Below are 19,526 nucleotides of genomic sequence, written 5' to 3' on the forward strand. Positions count from 1 at the left end.
CCCCAACAAGAATTATGTTATGGCTTACAAATCTCCAGTCATATTTATTCTGATCTATGCCCAAAACGCTAACCCCAGCACAACATCAAATTAATGAGTTCTACTTTTCAACTAACTCATTCTAAAGTCAAATGACAATGAAAGAGAGTTCATAAGATAGCTGGCATTTACTAGGCTAGTTTATAGTTTATTTTCAGATTTTTCTGCCTCTCAACCTTAAGTGTCAGTCTTGAATGAGTAAACTGGGAACACTGCCAGAGATATTCTTATGTTATCTTGTTGTGCTCTTTCTACAGGGATTTAAGGCCATCCTGAATCTCAGACAACCAGGACAAAAGTCTTACCTTTAACCAGGAAAAATAAATAAATAATATGTCACAATTAGCACTGCCATGGCCAGCCCTATAACATCATTGAGTTATCTTCCCAATACATGATTGTAATGGTAAATATACATATCTAATCAATGCACAGGAAGACAACAGTAACAAACTAGCAGTCCTGAATTCTGTAGAAGTAGTGACAGCACTGAATGATACACACAAATTCACGACTGATAATTTATCAACAAGAAAAATATGTAAAAAATGAAAACAGCTTGCTAAACAAGTATGAAAATTAACAAACACATCACATAATGCAAAGCAAGAGATTTATGTGACCTCAGTTTCCTTTCTTAGGAAATTATTCTTCCTTACAGTTACCTGTGCCGGAGCAATTTCAGACCTGAAAGCCTCTGGGTCCTAAGGACACACATTTGTAATTCTTAAGCATAGGGTAGTCTCTTGAATGATTTTTAAGTTTTTTTCCTTAAATAGTTTCCAATGTCACATTAAATCAAGCCTTACCATCTTAAAAGATAGAAAATTCACCTCTCATTTGTATGAATCTTCACTTTTGACCAATTTGTCAAAAATGGCGAATTCGCAGAACAGAAATTTCTTCTTAACCCTAGGGGTCACTGGTCTCAGAGCCAATTACAGTAGCTAGGGAAGCAAGGGTATATATCTTGCACGGGTATGTGGAAGGCTGTGCATTACCGACAGAAATGGCAAAGATAATACGGGTCTATATCACGTGGTCGAAAGCTAATAATTGCGAATGACCACAACTTTGAAAACACTGGAACTTGAAGTTGCAATTGTGTGTGGGGGGGCTACACCCTCCCTCCCGCTAAATATATATACCAACTCCAAGATCGCACTACAGTGAGGAAAGGGCAAATACCCTTAGCTACACTCTAGTGCGACCCCACAACAACAACTTTGAGTTCCAGTGTTTTCAAAGTTGTGGTCGTTTGCTATTATCATTCGACCACGTGATATAGACCCAGAAATACACCTATCAGCTGAAACTGCATTTGCTCATTATGTTTTCACTAAACTGATCATGACTCACCCACCCTTCCTTATGCTTGTTGGCCAAGATTAACCTGGGAAGAAAAGAGGAGTACTTTTATTAATTGCAAGAGGAGCCCCAGCAGTGATAGAAGAGGATAAAAAAGAATAATGGCAGATTTTTAGTGCTAAGGGGCTACTGGCAAGGGAGGAGGATTACACTAGCATGCATTTATATTCCACCTAAAACTGCTATGATGGAGCTTAAGAAAATTCTGGGAGAAATAATCAGTTTTCAGCAAGGAATATTACTTATAGGTGGGGACTGGAATGTGATTTGCAACAGGGAATATGTCTCTGGGAGGCCCAGAAGGGACAGTATAATAAAGGAGGGTAGATTTTTGAAGAAATTTATGAAAATATTTGGCATGGAAGATGTGAATTCAGTAATAGGAGTTCAGAATGAATTTACATAGTATTCCCTAAGATATAAAAACTGGGCTAGGCTAGACAGAATTAGAAGTTATGTACTCACCATAACGTTCCATCTGAGTAGGTAACTTCATTCGGATGCAACCTGTGGGTATCGGATCCGACCTCGGATCTGAGCCGGCAATTCAAAAGCTTAGGCTCCGACCTCCTAGCTCCTCCCTCTTACCCATAACCCCTTGCCAAGCCCTGACTGACCTCAGATTGAGTTTGCCTCAAAATACTGACTACAGTACATGAAAACAGCATAAATACTCGCTCTATAAAGGTCAGGAGGATGGAGGGGGGGATGGTTACATCCGAATGAAGTCACCTACTCAGATGGAACGTTATGGTGAGTACATAACTTCTAAATCTGAAGTAGGCAGACTTCATTCGTCTGCAACCTGTGGGACAGAGTCCCTAGCTACCTGAATCTTGGGCGGCCGTCATGGAAGGATGTTTCGGAGCACCGCTGAGCCAAAGGATGCTCTTCCTCTAGAAACAACATCCACCTTATAATGAGAAATAAAAGTATGAGGCGAGGCCCAAGTAGCTGCCGCGCAGATATCATCCAATGATACACGGACTTAAAGGCGGCTGACGTGGAAACTGCCCTAGTAGAATGAGCCGTAACCCTCTGAGGAGCAGGTCTACCTGAAGTGTCATATGCCTGCAGAATACAATTAGCAATCCACTTAGATAGTGTGACTTTAGATACTGCTTTACCCAGAGCAAATTTAGCAAAGGAGACGAACAGCTGATCTGATTTCCTGTGACCAGCTGTTCTGTGAATATAAAACGTAATTGTCTATGAACATCCAAGGAATGCAATTTGTATTCTCCTTTGTTTGAGTACTTGGGAAAAAACACAGGTAAATTAATTGATTGGTTAATATTGGATTCAGAGGAGACCTTCGGAAGAAAAGATGGATTGGTCCTGAGGCACACCCTATCAGGGAAGAAAGAAAGGTAAGGCGGCTTGACGCATAGAGCCTGAAGCTCAGACACTCTTCTGGCTGAAGTGATAGCTACCAAGAAGGCAGTCTTCCAGGAAAGGTACTTTAAATCTGTAGAAGCTGCAGGCTCGAAGGGAGGAGCAGTAAGGGCTTGCAGAACTAAAGACAAGTCCCAAGGTGGTACAACCTCCTTGACTGGAGGCCTCAACAAAAAAACCCCTTTGAGAAATGTTTTGCATAATTTCGCCGTCATAAGGGGAGCTGTTGCATGACCAATGTGATAATGCGAGATAGCTGCCAATTGTACCTTAATTGTGGAAGAACTTGCCCCTTGATGAAAGAGGTCTGTTAAAAAATCCAGCACCGCTGACATAGGTGCCGAGAAAGGATCCAAAGTTCTCTGTACCGCCCAAATAGAGAATCTCTTCCATTTACTCCGATAAACCTGCCTGGTGGAAGGTTTATGAGCTGCCACTAAAATGGCCTTGACCGGTGATGAGATACCGGGAGTCCTAATTAAGGATGGAACTGGAGCAGCCAAGCTGTCAACTTCAGGGTGCGCAGATTGGGAACCGACATTCCCAGAGGGTGGGAGATGAGATCCGGAATTGGATCCAGAATCCAGGGTGGATTGATTTTGTGAGACCATACGAAGGGGAACCAAGGTTGACGAGGCCAGAACGGGGCAATGAGAATCATTCTGCTCCCCAAACTGTTGGCTTTCTGCAGAAGCCTCTGCATCAGAGGAAGTGGAGGGTAGGCATAAAGGAGACCGGGAGGCCAAGCATGCACCAGAGCATCTCTCGGGAACTCCCCTGGTGGGGGAAGCAGAGTGAAGAAATTGTCGCATTTGGCGTTTGAGGGAGAGGCAAAAAGATCGCAACAGGGTTGCCCCCAGACGGCAAAAATCTTCTTCGCTACTAGAGGATTGAGAGACCACTCGTGTGGAGAAAGAATGGTGCGACTGAGCTTGTCCGCAAGGATGTTGGACTTTCCCGGAATGTGCGTTGCTACCAGAAAGCGTTTGGTGGAAATTGCCCATTCCCAGACTCTCATGGCCTCTCGACAAAGGGGGTAAGACCTGGTTCCTCCCTGTTTGTTGATATACCAGACTACCGACATGTTGTCTGTCTGAATCGCAATAGTCCCTGAAGGAAGAACGTGGTGAAGTGCTTGCAACGCTAGGAGCACCGCCCTCATTTCCAGGACATTTATATGCAATGACATCTCTGTGGGATTCCACGTGCCTTGGACAATCTTTCCCACAGAATGCCCCCCCCACCCGAGGCAAGAAGCGTCCGTGGTCACTGTGGCTCGGGGAAATGCAGCACAAAAAGGTCTCCCTGCCAGGGGCTCCGGAGAAAGAAGCCACCAAAGAAGGGAGTTCCTGCACGCCTTGCTGACCGCAATCGGAGCGTTGAGAGAGGAACAAAGAGGGGACCACTGAACCTGAAGGGTCCATTGAAGAACCCGCATGCAAGCGAGCATGAATGAGAAGCGGAATAGCTGCCGCCATAGAACCTAGGGCCCTCAGGACCGAAGCTGCAGTTGGAGATGGTTGCAGGACCGCTGTCACATGACACTTCAGGTTGGCAATTCTGTCTGGAGTGAGGAAGGCTCGCATTGATCTGGTGTTTAGTCTTCCTCCTATGAAATCTATAACTTGTGTGGGGTGCAGTAAAGATTTCTCCCAGTTGATCGTGATGCCCAGCCTTGGGGCTAGTTGAAGAAAGTAATCCCTGGCTGAGCACAGAAGATGCCTTGATGATGCCGTCAGGAGCCAGTCGTCCAGGTACGGAAAGACCTGTAATCCCTGGAGCCTCAGGTGGGCCGCTACCACCGCTAGCACCTTGGTGAACACCCTGGGGGCTGAGGTGAGACCAAAGGGGAGGACCCTGAACTGATAATGACTGGCTCCCAGCCGGAAGCGAAGAAACCTCCTGGATCGTCTGTCCATACGAATGTGGTAGTACGCGTCCTTGAGGTCGATGGAGCACATCCAGTCATTCTCCCTCAAGAGGGGAAGTATAGATTGCAGGGTGACCATCCGGAACTTTTGCTTGGTTACTGACAGGTTCAGCTGGGAAAGGTCTAAGATTGGTCTTAGGTCCCCCGTTTTCTTTGGCACCAAAAAGAAATAGAAGTTATGTTCTTACCATAACGTTCCATGTTAGTTGTCTTCTTCTCGCCTTCTTCTTGCTGGATGGGTTCGGAGCCGACCTCGGCTCCGACTCGGCCACTCTAAAAGCTCGAGAGTTGGTTCCACCGGCTCGAGGCTCCCTTTATATCCCACAATGCTAGGCGAGAGTTACCTCAGATCTCGTTTGTAAGCTAACCCCAGCTTATAATAGTAACAGAATCATTCTAAAACAGAGTCCACCTCTAAAAACAGGAAGAAAAAGGGTGACCTACATCCTGATCCAGGAAATATGCACAACAGCATATGCCTAAGAAAGAGGTGGTAGAAAGAGAGGTCACGATCACAACTCCTCTAGGTCTGTCCAGGCCAGGGGGAAGGAGGGTGGGACGCAAGAAGAAGGCGAGAAGAAGACAACTAACATGGAACGTTATGGTAAGAACATAACTTCTATATGTTAAGTTGTCTATCTCGCCTTCATTCTTGCTGGATGGGACCGCGTCCCTAGCACCTTGTCCCGGGTGGCCTAACGGAACAGACTCCTGAGAACAGTGGAACCAAAATTAGCTCTATGCCTAGAAGCTAAATCCAACTTATAATGAGAAATAAAAGTGTGAGGAGTAGCCCAAGTAGCCGCTGCACAAATGGTGTCAATAGGCAGTCTGCCTTGGAAGGCTAAAGAAGTAGCCAAAGCTCTGGTGGAATGGGCTTTAGGTTTATTAGGCAATTTTAGTTGTCTAATTTCATATACCAGGGAAATCAAAGATGTTAGCCATCTGGATAATGATACCTTTGAAACTGAAAGTCCCTTTCTGCTATCCGCATAGGAGACAAACAGCTGATCAGATTTTCTGAATTGTTTTGTTCTATCCAAGTAGTACCTCAATTGACGATGAACATCCAGGCAGTGTAATTTTTGTTCAGACCTATTGGAATACTCTGGAAAAAAGACAGGGAGGTCAATGCTTTGGTTTAGATTTGATGTCGAGACCACCTTAGGCAAAAAGGACGGGTTAGTTCGTAAGGATACTCTGTCGTTATGAAACAAAAGATAAGGAGGACGACAACTGAGTGCTTGAAGCTCTGAAACTCTTCTAGCTGATGTAATAGTTACCAGAAAAAGAGTTTTCCATGATAACAATTTCAAGGAACAGGAAGCTGCAGGTTCGAAAGGGGAAAGAATCAAAGAAGCAATAACTAAATTTAGGTCCCAAGGAGAAGGAGGATTTCTTATAGGAGGTCTGAGAAGAAAAACTCCTTTCAAAAAGGCTTTGCAAAGTTTGTGGGACATTAGGGCAGATTCAGAAATACCCACATGGAAGTTAGAAATAGCTGCCAATTGAACCTTAAGTGTAGATGGAGATGAACCTGCATGGAAGAGTTCAGCTAGAAAATCAAGGACTAGTTGGATGGAAGCGGTGAAAGGATCTATGTCCTTTCCTTGTGCCCAATATGAGAAGCGTTTCCACTTACTCAAATAAATCTTTCGAGTGGAAGATTTATGGGAAGCTATCAATATATCTCTAACAGAGTGAGATAATTGAGGAAGCCTGGCTACGGTTGGAACTGGAGGAACCAAGCAGTGAGGTTCAGAGAGGGCAGGGAGCGATGAAACTGACCCGACTGATGGATCAAAAGATCTGGAACTAGGTCCAGATTCCACGGTCGCTCCAAGAGAAAACGATGTAGAAAGGGGAACCACACTTGTCGAGGCCAGTAAGGAGCAATGAGGATCAAGGAGGCCTTCTGAGCGATAGCTTTCTGAATTACTTGAGAGATCAGTGGGAAAGGAGGGAATGCATACAGAAGTCCCCGGGGCCAAACTTGGACTAGAGCGCCTCTGCTGGGTTGGCCTGGTAAAGGGAATAGAGTGAAATATTCTCTGCACTTGCTGTTTTGGGGAGTAGCAAAAAGATTGCAGCAAGGCTGACCCCACTTGAGAAAAATTTCTCTCACTACAGAGTCTTTCAGAGACCACTCGTGAGGCATGAGAATAGCTCTGCTCAACTTGTCCGCAATATGATTGGACTTCCCGGGGATGTGCGTTGCTATCAGAAAACGCTGAGAAGAAATCGCCCATTGCCACAGTCTGAGTGCTTCTCGACACAGGGGATATGATCTGGTTCCGCCTTGTTTGTTGATGTACCACACTACAGACATATTGTCTGTCTGGATTGCAATTGTTCCCAAGGGAAGAGAGTCTTGAAGGGCTTGCAACGCTAAAAGCACTGCTCTCATCTCCAGAACATTTATGTGCAAGTGGCATTCGTTTGGTTGCCATGTGCCCTGGACTGTCCTGCCCTGATAATGCACCCACCCGATCAGGGAGGCATCCGTTGTCAGTGTAGCAACCGGAGGAGGTGGAACAAAGGGTCTTCCGACAGGAGCTGGGGAAGACATCCACCACATGAGATGCTTTTTGCACGCCTGCGTGATCACAATGGTGTGAGACATTGGAAGTTCCTGGTATGACCATTGAGTAAAAAGCATCCACTGAAGGATCCGCATGTGGTATCTGGCTAATGGAAGGAGAGGTATGGCCGCTGCCATAATTCCCAACACCTTTAGAACTAACCTGGCTTTGATTCTGTTGTTGTTGAGAAGGAGTGATACCAATTTGTGAATGTCTGATATCCTTTGGTGTGTTAGCCTTGCAGACATGTTTATAGTATCTAGATTTGCGCCTATGTAGGTAATAGTACGACAAGGCGACAAAAATCAAACTTTTCGCAATTTATTGAAATACCCAGTTTTTGACAAACACGAAAAGTATAATCTCTGGCCATCAGAAGGAGATGCTTGGTGGGAGCTGTGAGGAGCCAGTCGTCCAAATATGGAAACACCTGGAATCCTTGTCGTCTCAGGTGAGAAGCTACCACTGCCATGCATTTGGTAAACACCCGGGGGGCAGTGGTGAGACCAAAGGGCAGGGCCCTGAACTGAAAATGACTGGTTCCCAGCCTGAAGCGGAGGAATCTTCTGGAGCGTCTGTTCATTTTTATGTGATAGTACGCATCCCGAAGGTCTATAGAGCACATCCAGTTTCCTTTGCCCAAAAGGGGAAGGATGGATTGCAGCGTGACCATCCGAAATCTTGTTTTCTTGACTGATTTGTTCAAGACACTGAGATCCAATATCGGTCTCCAGTCCCCTGTTTTCTTTGGAACTAAAAAGAACCTTGAGTAGATTCCGGATCCTTGTTGGTCTGCTGGCACTGGCTGAATTGCTCTTTTGCAAGCAGTTTTGAAATTTCCAAAGCTGCTAGATCCCTTTGAGCGGGTGGAACATCTGGAAGGGATTTTTTTGACTGATTTGGAAAGCGAAGAAAGGAGATAGAATAGCCTTCGGAAATGATGGACTGTACCCATTTGTCTTGAGTCAGGGATAGCCAGGCTTCTGGGTACAGTGACAATCTTCCCCCGACTGCCTCCGAAGATGGGCAGTCGGGCAACACCTCAGGGATGCTGAAAGGGCTTGTCAGGGAAGGCTTCCCGATTGCCCTGGTTTTGCGGACCCCCCCTGCCCCTAGGGCGACGTCTACCATTGTTATTCCCACCTCTGCCTTTGGTAGGAAAACGACTCTGTCGCCAGGCGAAGTCCCTTGAGATTGTTTACGGAACCACATCTTTCCACCCTTCTGGCCTTTGGGGTAAGGCTTGGAAGGAGTCGAAAAACGGACTCCGACGGCAGAAAGGGTCTTGCCATCAGTCTCGCACCTAGTCAGGGTTTCTTTCACTTGAGGACCAAAGAGAGATGATCCATCAAAAGGGGAGTTCGTGAAAGACGTCTTGAAAGGGTCCGAAATTGCATAGCCGCATCCAGGCGTGCACGTAAGGCCACACCTGTCCCTGCGGCTCTGCTCGCTCCATCAGCCGTAAGAAAGGAGGCGCATGGAGGAGTTGGATATGGAATTAAGGGTAGCCAGCTGCGTGTTCATCTTGTCTTGGAAACCCGCAGCTGTAGGATCCTTTAACATTTCACTCGCTTCCTTGATCAAGTCCCTTTGAAGACGAGTGAAATGGCACAGGTAGTTCAGCGAATGCATGGTAAATGTCGCTGAGGAGAACATCCGCTTCCGTACCTATCCATGGACCTAGATTCCTTGTTAGGTGGATGGACAGGTACTGAAGGATCAGCCAGTTCCTTCTTTGTGGCAGCAGCTACCACCATAGCATCCACAGAAACTCCTTTTGTTAAAATTGCTTGTCTGCTGGAGCTGTGATGAACTTAGAGGGTTTCCTGGGAGTGGGGTCCACTGAATCAGGAGCCGTCCATGCCTTCTTAGCAACCACCTGCATGAGGGGGTCGAAGGGAGGGACACCCAGGAGGTGGAAGGACGAGAGCCAAACGCCTCAAGATACACAGATTCGTCCTCCAAGGGTTGAGGGCTGGCCAATTTCCCCTCTGTTTCAGGATCTCCAGAATGTCTGCAAATGAGACATCTTCAGAAGGGGAACGGGGGGAACCCTCAGAATCATCCAAATCTGTGTCTGACGTGATGGACTCAGGTGAGTCAATGTGTTTCCTCTTACACTTCCTCTTCCGAGGGGCTCTTCTGCCAAATCAGGAGAGGCCTCGAAGAGGATGAAATCCCACAGGGGCTCCTGAGGAGCTGGCTCTCTGCGGTCCGGGATGAGGGAGTGAGTCGACTTACCCTGAGGCAGCATAGAGGGAGGGGCGGACGGAGCCGACTGTGGAGTAGAGCCAGGCTCTAACACACTCCGCATGACCTCGAATGCACCCCTGTCAGGCAGAGCCAGAGGTCCCCGCCCGAGGAGCTAAGAACCCCTCGGCACCGACAGTGATGGCTCGAGGCCGATGTCGGAGCCGAACTCACCAGCCGAAGCCCGAGAGGGAGAGGGTCGGACAAGGGTCCGATGCCACTCACCCTCGGAGCCGACGAGGGAAGTCCGGCGCCGAGATTCTTCCAAAGAAGAAAACGGAGCCGACGACGGAGCCGAAGACAATTGTATCGGCTCCGACGTAATCACAGTCTCGGTTCCGACGACCCGGCTCGAACTCAAGTGAGTCAAGGAGGAAAATGTTGATGGACCGGGCAGGCATCGACTGATGAGTCGGGCTCTGAAGCATCTGGGCTAGTGCCTCGGACTTAAGTAGTCGACTCACTACCCTCTGAAGTTCATGATCCGACAGCCTCGATGACCTAGAGGAGTGAGACCTTTGGCTCCGTTCAGACAGCAGGGGAGATCCTAGAGCCGAATGAACGGAGCCAAGAGATGGTGACCTGGACCTCTTCCTAGTTGTCGGCTCCGAAGGTCTGGTCGGAGCCGACACGGAACCATAACCTCGGCTCCAGCCGAGCCGAGGAGCCACAGAAACTGTGGACTGAGACTTATCGGCTCCAGCCGGAGCCGATAAAGGCAAAGGTTGAGAAACCTGAGGTCTCGGCTCAGATGCCGGAGCCGAAGACCTAGATGCCTTAGAGGGCTTCCTGTTGAAACAGACAGGGAATCCTCTGGCTTCAGTAAGCCTCTAAGAATTAATTTATTTTTTCTTTCCTGCAGGACCCTGGGGCTGAAGCCATGGCACACAGCACAGGAGTCCTGCAGGTGCAAAGGCCCCAGACAATAGACACAAGAAGTGTGAGCGTCTGTCAGAGACATTTTCTGACAGCACGCATCACACTTCTTGAATCCGGAGACCTTTGCTTCTTTAGACATTTTTGTCTGACAGGTGTACACAAACACGCACACAAACACACAAGTTATACCCTGTCAGGTTAACACAATAAATTTAGTAGTAATACTAGTAATTTAAAACTACAATAAACACACACACTCCACTAGGGAAGGGAAGGCCTGTAGGCCCAAGGGAAGAACCAAAGGTTCTTGGGGAAAGAAACGGAAATTATTTTGGGTAGGGAATAAAAGTTTTCTAACCTACACTAACTAAGTAAAAATATTAACTTAAAGGGGTTTTAAAGACTAAATTTCACAAGAAAAATAGTACTCACCAGGAACCGGTAGAAACAACCAACCTCGAAGCTGTAGCGGCAAACGAGATCTGAGGTAACTCTCGCCTAGCATTGTGGGATATAAGGGGAGCCTCGAGCCGGTGGAACCAACTCTCGAGCTTTTAGAGTGGCCGAGTCGGAGCCGAGGTCGGCTCCGAACCCATCCAGCAAGAATGAAGGCGAGATAGACAACTTAACATCCTGGAGTAAAACCCTAATCCGGTTTGATCTCGGGGGACGCGCTGGATAGCTCTTTTTTCTAGCAGCTGTTCGATTTCGACAGCTGCCGCCTCCCTTTGGTCGGGTGGAACATCTGGGAGGCTGCGAGATTTGGGAACCTTGAATAGGGGAATTGAATACCCTCTGGATATGACACGAAGCACCCAACTGTCTGTTGTTATGGACTCCCAAGAAGTCAGGTGCCTCGAAAACCGCCCCCCGACTGCCTCCAGAGACGGACAGCCGGGCAACCCTTCAGGGCTGCTGCGTGGGTCTATCAGAGAAAGGTTCTCTGGACCCAAAGTTGCCAGGAGCCCCCCTGCCTCTAGGACGACGACCTCCCCGTCCTCCTCTGCCACGAAAGGACTGGTTATCCGGAGCAGGTTGGGACTGCTGCGATTTCCGGAACCACATCTTCTTCTGTCCCTTTTGGTTCTTAGAGAAGGACCTCTGGGGAGCTGAGAAGCGGACTCGACGGCAGACAGCGTCTTCCGTCCTTTCGCTCTGGACTAATGTTTCGCGAACAGTCTTGCCAAACAAGGCAGAACCATCGAAGGGGGCATTCGCGAAGGTCGCCTTGAAGAGCTCTGCAAAATCACAGTGGCGGAGCCAGGCCTGTCGCCTCATGACTAGGCCTGCTCCGCTGGCTCTAGCGGCTCCCTCAGTAGCATGAGAAAGCAGCCGCATAGATGTATTGGAAACTGATCTGAGAGTGGCCATTCGGGTGGAATATACCTGTTTATCCTCACTCGACATGGACTCCGGGGGAGATGCAGCGTATTCTTTAATCAGATCCCGCTGCATCCTAATGACATAGCCATGTAGTTCAGCGCCTCAAAGAGAAGGTTGCTGAACTGAAAACTCGCTTCCCAATGCGATCCATCGAGCGGGACTCCTTGCCCGGAGGATGCATGGAGGGACTCTCCTGGGCCAATTCCCTCTTCGTGGCTGCAGCCATCATCATGGCATCTACTGGGGCCCTTGCTCCAGTGAGTGTGGTCCGCCGAGGGAAAGGATGCGGTCCGGGCGCTTGGGATAGGCTCAACGGTGTCCGGATCCTTCCACGCTCTGATGGAAATAAGATCCACCAGAGGGTCAGCAGGAGGGGACACCCAAGAGGTAGAAGGGCCCGCCTCAAATGCCTCCAAGAACACAGACTCGTCCGAGGAAGCCTTGGGGCAGGCCGCCCCCCCCTGATCCTTAACATCTCCATAATGTCTCCAAATGAGACGTCCTCAGGGGGTGACCTAGGGGAGCCTTCCCCTTCATCCAAGTCTGTGTCTTCAGTAACGGACTTGGGGGAGTCCATGTGCCTCCTTTTGCACTTACGCTTCCGAGGTACTTCATCGGGGGGGCTGTCCGAGGAGTACTCTTCAGCAGTTGGATGTTCCAAGGGAACCACTTGGGACATCGAGGCGGGCTGTCCCTGGGACCGGCTGGTGGGGGCCTGGCCCAACTGCAAGGGAGTGCGGGATGGAGCCGTGGCAGGGACCGGGGGTCCGGACGTCCTCAACAGTGCCCTTTCCACTACGTCGAAGGCAGAGGGGGAGCCAGCTTCTCTAAACCCCGAGAGCCGACCCCCACTCGGATCCGACGCACGGATCGGAGCTGAAACCGTCGGATCCGAGAGACCGGTGCGCTCCGACCTGGACGGAGCCGAAGACACACCAGCTCCCTCGGATCCGAGGCTCGGCCCTCGGCTCCGAGAGGTCGGGTCCGGCACCAAGCACTCAAGGGATGGGACGGATCCGAGGTGCGCCGACCCATCGGATCCGACCCACCCCCGGATCCAAGTCTGCCTGGTGCCGACAGCTCCGAACCCGTGGTATGGGTCGGAGAAGGAGCCAAGGGGGCGAAAAAAGGGGTCGAAGCCCCTCCCGGATGGGGGGGGGCTAGGAGCACTCCCATTTAAATTTGGGCCTGGATGAATTTCCTCATCATCCGGTCCATATCAGCTTCACTCATGGAAAAAGTTGACCTGGTGGAGGCCACCGAAGCAGACCTAGAGAGCCGCCTCGGAGACCTCCTAGAAGGGCTAGCCTCCTCCTCCTCCTCGGGTCCAGGAGAGAACCGAGGGGAGTGGAGCCGAGGAGGAGGAAAGCTAGAAGGCACAGGGGAGGCCCGCTTAGATGGAGGAGCCGAACTGGAAGTTTCGGCTCTCCTTTTGTGGTGCCTCTCCCTGTGCCTCTCCTTCTTCTCTCTCTCCCTAGAGGACTCTTTCCCCTCCGGCAACTTAGAGGGAGGTTGAGTCCCAGCCGGAGGGGGAGAGCCCACAGCAACAGGTTGCTGAGTAGAAGGGGCAGAAGCAGAAAGGGGTATCTGGAGGTAAAAGACCCGCCAGCACCAGCTTCGACCTCCGCTCCCTCAAAGCCCGGGGGTTGAACCCTGCACAAATGGTACAACCAGATGACAGGTGTTCAAACCCAAGCATGACTTGAGTGTGGCCATCCGCTGGGGACAGCTTATGGCCACACTGTACATTTAGAGAAACAGCCTTATGGACTTCAGACATCACAAACCCTAAGGCCTAACACAACACACACACAAACAAACTACGCAAAAACCCGAGAACAATTAAATAAAAGAGAGAGAAAAGCCTATACACACTCAACACTAACAATATCAATAACAAAAATAGAGATTTTCAAAACTTTTTTAGTCAAAAAATCTTATCTTTCTTCAACAAACGCCAGGAGCTCTAGAATCCGTAGCTACTTGAAAAGCGGCAAACGAAATCTGAGGTCAGTCAGGGCTTGGCAAGGGGTTATGGGTAAGAGGGAGGAGCTAGGAGCTCGGAGCCTAAGCTTTTGAATTGCCGGCTCGGATCCGAGGTCGGATCCGATACCCACAGGTTGCAGACGAATGAAGTCTGCCTACTTCAGATTTTACATTTCACAGGAGCACGTGCATTTAACTGAAGGTCTTGATACACACCCAATAACTATTTCAGATGATGCGCCAACATTAACTAAAATAAAAACACATGGTAATGAAATAAAAATAAGATAGTGGCGCTTTCCCACCTATCTGTTGAAAAGACAGGAATTTAAGTAATGGGTAGTGGAGATTATTCAGGAGCTATTAGCGAGGATAGAAATTTCATCTGAAAATATAGCTAGGGAGTGAGATAAAATTAAGGTGGAGTTTAAAAATAGGGTGGAAATAAAACAAGAGGAGCTATGGTTAAGAAGTAACAATGACCCAGGCAACAGAAAGTAGAAAGGGCTGTCACCAAGCTTAGGCAGCCTATAACAAAGAAAGGTAAGAAGAGTTCCTGTAGAGTTATTAGAAATATTACAGAAACTCTATGAAAGTCTGTATAAAGCAGAGAAATATGGAAATCAAGAAAAGATACAAATGGAAATGTTTATGGAAGAATCAAATATACCAAGATTAGTGATAGATGAGGCTCAATTACTACTGGATAGGATAGGAGATGAGATAAAAATTATGATATAAAACCAATCTAGAGGACAGTCTCCAGGAGCAGACAGTATTCCTGTGGAGGTTTAGAAGCTAGCAGGGAAAAAATGATAAAGATCTGGAAGGTCTTGTTTAACAGTATTTTAAGAGAAGTACCAACATCTGGGAAAAAAGCAGTGGTAGCTGTCATACCTAAAGAGGAGACCCAGCTTCATACAGGCTCATTTCAATACTAAACAATGATTATAAAATGTTCAAGTCTATAATGGCTAAAAGAATGACAAAAGTAATGTCAAAAAAAAGAAGTTATGTACCTACCATAACATTCCATGTTAGTTGTCTTATTTTCGCCTTCTTTCTTGCTGGTTGGGTTCGCAGCCGATACTCGGCTCCGACTCGGCCATCTTCAAAAGCTCGAGAGCAGCTTACTGACTCGAGGCCACCCTATATCCCATGATGCCTGGCGCTAGATACCCAGATCTCGTTTGGTAAATCTAACTGCAGACATAATAAGAAAGGAATCCTATCCTAGAATGCATAAATCCTACTGGAGAGACTACTAGTCAGAAAGGAATAGCCAGAGAAGACTCAGCCAGTGAAAAATTAAGAGGAACTCTTCTTGGTCCACTAAGATAGGGGGATGGAGGGTGGGATGCAAAAAAGAAGGCGAGAAGAAGACAACTAACATGGAACGTTATGGTAGGTCCATAACTTCTTTATTTTAAGTTGTCTATCTTGCTTTCATTCTTGCTGGTTGGGACAGCGTCCCTAGCACCTAAAATCCTGGGTGGCTCATCGGAACAGACTCTTCAGAACAGTGGAACCAAAATCAGCTCTGCTCCTGGAAACCACATCCAACTTGTAATGTGAAATGAAAGTATGTGGGTTGGCCCACGTAGCCACAGCACAAATAGATTCCATGGGCAACCTAGCCTGAAAGGCCATCGAAGTGGCTAAAGCTCTGGTGGTGTGACCTTTTGGTTTAACTGGCAATTCTTTATTCCTCAGTTGATATATAAATGTGATGAGAGAAATCAACCACCTGGATAAGGTTACTTTGGAGACTGGAAGACCTTGTTTACCCACAGCATAAGACAGGAAAAGTTGGTTCGATTCTCTAATGTCCTTAGTTCTATGCAAATAAAAGCGTAGTTGCCTGTGAACATCTAACTGATGCAACTTATATTCTGCCCTGTTGGAGTGGTTAGGAAAAAACACTGGAAGGTCTATGGACTGATTCAAATTATTCTAAATTATTCTCTGAAGAGACCTTAGGAAGGAAGGAAGGATTAGCCCTGAGAGCAACCCTGTCATTGTGGAACACTAGGTACGGAGGACGGATACAAAGGGCCTGAAGTTCTGAAACTCTTCTGGCTGAAGTAATAGCTACCAGAAAAAGGGTTTTCCAAGATAAAAACTTCAAGGAACAAGAAGCTGCAGGTTCGAAAGGGGGCAAAATTAGAGAAGCTAAAATCAAATTTAGATCCCACGGTGGTGGAGGATCTCTCACTGAGGGCCTGAGCAGAGTGGTCCCTTTGAGAAAGGCTTTACATAGCCTATGAGACATGATATTGTTTTCCGACAGGCCAATGTCAAAATTTGAAATTGCAGCTAACTGAACTCTAATTGTAGCGGAAGCGGACCCAGCATGGAAGAGTTCCGCAAGAAATTCCAAAATGTGGTGTACAGGGGCTGAAAAGGGGTCTATACTCTTAGCCTCTGCCCAGGAAGAAAAAACGCTTCCACTTACTAGTGTTTTTCTAGTCGTAGACTTGTGCAATGACAAAATAATTTCGCGCACAGAGGGGGAGATATCTGGAAGCCTGGCTAAAGTTGGAAGTGGAGCAACCAAGCAGTGAACTGGAGAGATCGTAGGGATTGGTGCAGCCCACCTGATTGATGAATCAGAAGGTCTGGAACTAGGTCCAGAGACCAAGGCTGCTCAAGAAGATGATGATGTAGGAATGGGAACCATATTTGTCGAGGCCAGTAAGGAGCAATGAGGATCATTTTGCAGCCCAATACGGTAGCTTTCTGTATTAGCTTCGGGATTAGGGGAAAAGGAGGGAATGCATAAAGACGTCCCTGAGGCCAATCGTGGAATAGAGTGTCTCTGGGGGAATGTCCGGGAAGTGGAAGGAGAGAGAAGATATTGCTGCACTTGCTGTTGAAGGGAGTTGCAAAAAGGTCGCAGCAAGGTTGGCCCATTTGCGGAAGATTTGGTCCTCAACTACCTGATTCAGAGACCACTTGTGAGGCATGAGAATTCTCTGCTCAGCCTGTCTACTATGACATTGGACCTTCCAGAGATATGCGTTGCGATCAGAAACCGTTGGGAAGAGATCGCCCACTGCCAGAGTCTGAGTGCTTCTCGACATAGGGGGTAGGACCTGGTTCCGCCCTGCTTGTTGATGTACCACACTACTGACATATTGACCATTTGAATTGCAATGGTCCCGGTAGGAAGAGAGTACTGAAGAGTTTGCAATGCTAAGAGCAGGGCCCTCATCTCCAAGACATTTATATGCAGATGGTACTTGTGAGGTTGCCAGGTGCCTTAGACTGTTCTGCCCTGATAATGCCCCCCCACCAGATCAGGGAGGCATCTGTGGTCACCATAGCAACTGGAGGGGGGAGTACAAATGGTCTGCCGTGGGGCACTGATGTGGAGACCATCCACCACGCAAGGTGCTTCTTGCATGCTTCTGTGATCATAATCATGTAAGACATGAGAAGCTGCTGGAAGGACCATTGGGTGAAAAGAAGTCACTGGAGAATCCTCATGTGAAAATGAGCTAGAGGAATGAGTATGATCGCTGCTACCATGAGACCCAGAGTTTGGAGGACAAACCTGGCTTGAATTCTTTTGCATGCTAATAAAACCTTAACATGTTGGCGAATCACTAATACCCTGTCTGGTGGAAGGCTCGCTGACATGTCTTTGGTATTGAAATTTATGCCTACAAAGGTAATAGATTGACAGGGCGACAATGCAGACTTTTCGAAATTTATTGTGATACCTAGCCTGGAGCAAGTCTCGATAGTGCAGTCTCTGGCTCGCAGAAGGTGATGCCCGGTGGTAGCAGTGAGGAGCCAGTCATCTAGATATGGAAACACCTGGAATCCTTGCCGTCTCAGGTGAGCGGTAACTACTGCCATACATTTGGTGAACACCCTGGGGGCTGTGGTGAGACCAAAGGGCAGAGCTCTGAACTGATAATGGCTGGCTCCCAGCCGGAAGCGAAGGAATCTTCTGGAGCGTCTGTCCGTTTTGATGTGGTAATACGCATCCTGAAGATCTATAGAGCACATCCAATTGTCCTGACCCAGGAAGGGTAAAATGTACTGTAGCGTGACCAACGGAAACTTCATTCTTTGTACAGACCTGTTCAGTCTGCTGAGATCCAGAATGGGTCTCCAGTCCCCTGTCTTTTTTGGTACCAAAAAGAACCTTGAGTAAATTCTGGATCCTTGTTGGTCTAATGGGACTTGCTGGATGGCCCTTTTTCTTAGCAGTTTTGAGACTTCTTGAACTGCTTGGTCCCTTAGATTGGGTGGAACATCTGGAAGGGACTTGTTTAACCTTAAGGGGGTGCGAACAAAGGGAATTCTATAGCCTCTGGATATAACAGACTGTACCCATTTGTCTTGTGTTATGTCTTGCCAGGCTCTTGGGTACAGCGATAATCTTCCCCCGACTGCCTCCAGAGGTGGGCAGCTGGGCAACCCTTCAGGGATGCTGGAAGGGCTTCTCAGAGAAGGATTCTCTGCTGCCCTGATTTTGCAGACCCCCTCTGCCACGAGGGCAGCGTCTATTATTGTTCCCTTCCTCTGCCCCTGGATGGGAACTCACCACGTGTGTCCGGCAAGGCTCCCTGGGATTTCCGGAACCACATCTTTCCACTCTTCTGACCCTTGGGATATGGTCTGGAAGGAGTGGAAAAATGGACTACCATGGCAGAGAGAGTCTTGCCTTCCTGCTCATAACTGGTAAGGTTGTCCTTCACCTGTGATCCAAAGAGAGAGGAACCATCAAAGGGGGTGTTGGTGGAAGATGCTCTGAAAGGTTCCGCAAAGTTACATAGCCGCATCCAAGCGTGTCTCCTTAGGGCAACGCCTGTGCCTGCGGCTCTACTCGCACCATCGGCTGCATAAGAAATGAGCCTCATGGAGGAGTTCACCACTGAATTAAGAGTCGCCAGCTGGGAGGCTGCCTTAGCCTGGGCCCCCTCAGCTGATGGATCTTGGAGGGTATCTCCAAGCTCTTTAAGGAGATCCCTTTGAAGACGGGTAAAGTGGCACAAATAATTCAGGGACCTCATGGAAAAGGTTGTTGAAGAGAACATCCGCTTTCCATATCTGTCCATTGTCCTGGACTCCTTGTTAGGGGATGGACAGATGAAGAAATTCCTGCCAACTCCTTCTTTGTGGCCGCCGCTACCACCATGGCATCAACGGGGACACCTTTGGTAAAAACTGTTTGTCCTGTGGTGCAGTTATGAATTTAGCAGGTCTTCTGGGGGTCGGTTCCACTGTGTCTGGAGCTGACCACGCCTTCCGAGCCACCACAGACATCAGTGGGTCGAAAGGTGGAGACACCCAGGAGGTAGAAGGTCAGGATCTAAATGCATCTAGGAATACTGACTCATCCTCGGAAGGGCTTAGGGCAGTCCAGTTTCCCCTCTGCCTAAGCATCTCAAGGATGTCTGAGAAGGAGACATCTTCAGAGGGGGATCTCGGGGACCCTTCCAAATCCTCTAAGTCGGTATCTGATGTGACAGACTCAGGGGAGTCAACATGCATCCTCTTGCGTTTCCTATTATGAGGTGGCTCCTCTGAATGATTAGGGGAGGCCTCAGAAGAGGAAAATACACCCAAAGGGGTGTCCTGGAGAACTGGATCCCCGTCCTTGGGGTCTGGAAGAGGGGCAGAGACTGACGCAGGCACCATAGGGGGAGGAGCCGATGGGGTCGATCGTGGGACTGACTTGGGGGGCCAGTACACTCCTC

At 48.3% G+C, this 19,526-nt stretch overlaps 1 protein-coding gene across 1 annotated transcript in view; it reads right to left on the reverse strand.

Annotated features, from left to right (window-relative positions):
- Positions 1-19,526, reverse strand: part of LOC122805771 (synaptonemal complex protein 1-like) — a 5,909,626-nt gene that overhangs the window by 3,515,868 nt on the left and 2,374,232 nt on the right. The gene's annotated exons all lie outside the window — the stretch shown is intronic.

This window comes from Protopterus annectens, chromosome 7.part0 (assembly GCF_019279795.1).
Source record: "Protopterus annectens isolate FY-2018-M chromosome 7.part0, PAN1.0, whole genome shotgun sequence".
NCBI classification, from domain to species: Eukaryota; Metazoa; Chordata; order Ceratodontiformes; family Protopteridae; genus Protopterus; species Protopterus annectens.